This window comes from Blennius ocellaris, assembly GCF_963422515.1.
Source record: "Blennius ocellaris genome assembly, chromosome: 17".
NCBI classification, from domain to species: Eukaryota; Metazoa; Chordata; class Actinopteri; order Blenniiformes; family Blenniidae; genus Blennius; species Blennius ocellaris.
Window position 1 is genome coordinate 25,468,316 of NC_137666.1, and position 1,748 is coordinate 25,470,063.

Below are 1,748 nucleotides of genomic sequence, written 5' to 3' on the forward strand. Positions count from 1 at the left end.
GTTTGTTACTATGAGTACATGTTTGTGTCCATGAGTACATGTTTGCTACCATGAGTACATGTTTATTACTATGAGTACATGTTTATTACTATGAGTACATGCATGTAGCCATGAGTACATCTTTGTTACCATGAGTATATGTTTGTTACTATGAGTACATGTTTGTATCCATGAGTACATGTTTGTTGCCATGAGTACATGTTTGTATCCATGAGTACATGTTTGTATCCATGAGTACATGTTTGCTACCATGAGTACATGTTTGTATCCATGAGTACATGTTTGCTACCATGAGTACATGTTTATTACTATGAGTACATGTATGTAGCCATAAGTACATGTTTGTTACCATGAATACATGTTTGTTGCTATAAGTACATGTTTGTATCCATGAGTACATGTTTGTTACTATGAGTACATGCATGTAGCCATGAGTACATCTTTGTTACCATGAGTACATGTTTGTTACTATGAGTACATGTTTGTATCCATGAGTACATGTTTGTTACCATGAGTACATGTTTGTTACCATGAGTACATGTTTGTTACCATGAGTACATTTTTGTATCCATGAATACATGTTTGTTACTATGAGTACATTTATGTGGCCATGAGTACATGATTATTATTATGAGTACATGTTTGTATCCATGACTACATGTTTGTTACCATGAGTACATTTTTGTATCCATGAATACATGTTTGTTACTATGAGTACATGTATGTGGCCATGAGTACATGATTATTATTATGAGTACATGTTTGTAGCCATACGAAGATTCATATTCAGAATGACTTTATGAATCCCTTGGGATGGCCTCCTCAGGAAATTCAAGTTCCAGCAGCTTGAACAGGACAGGAGCAGCACAGAGAGCAAAGAATAAAAAATCAATAAAATAGGATAAGGCTAAAAAAAATAAAATAGAATCAATAATTATGTACAATATTATATAGACTCTTCACTAACCTTTATTAAATAGAAACAGCAAAAAAGAATAAAAACTCCAAATAAAATATAAAGTGACAGGTGACGTTACTCTTTAGTTTGTGCTGGAGCAAAAGGGGCTGATCGTGTTGAAGGCACTTGAGAAGTCCAGGAAAAGGATCCTCACTGTGCCACTTCCCTTGTCCAGGTGGGAGTGGGCCGATGTAGGAGGGAGAGGATGGCATCCTCCACACCAACATCTGGCTGGTAGGCAAACTGCAGACGGTCCTGGATATGTTGTACCTGGGGTCTGAGGAGGCTGAGGAAGAGTCGCTGGAACGTCTTCATGAGGTGTGATGTGAGTGCCACCGGTCCTTCAGCTCAATAAGTACTTGTATGTAGCCATGAGAGCATGTTTGTTACCATGAGTACATGTTTGTTACCATGAGTACATATTTGTTGCCATGAGTACATGTTTGTTACCATGAGTGCATGTTTGTAGCCATGAGTGCATGTTTGTAGCCATGAGTACATCTTTGTTACCATGAGTACATGTTTATTGCCATGAGTACATCTTTGTTACCATGAGTACATGTTTATTACCATGAGTACATGTTTATTACCATGAGTACATGTTTATTACCATGAGTGCATGTTTATTACCATGAGTACATGTTTATTACCATGAGTGCATGTTTATTACCATGAGTACATGTTTATTACCATGAGTACATGTTTATTGCCATGAGTACATCTTTGTTACCATGAGTACATGTTTGTTACCATGAGTACATATTTGTTGCCATGAGTACATGTTTGTTAC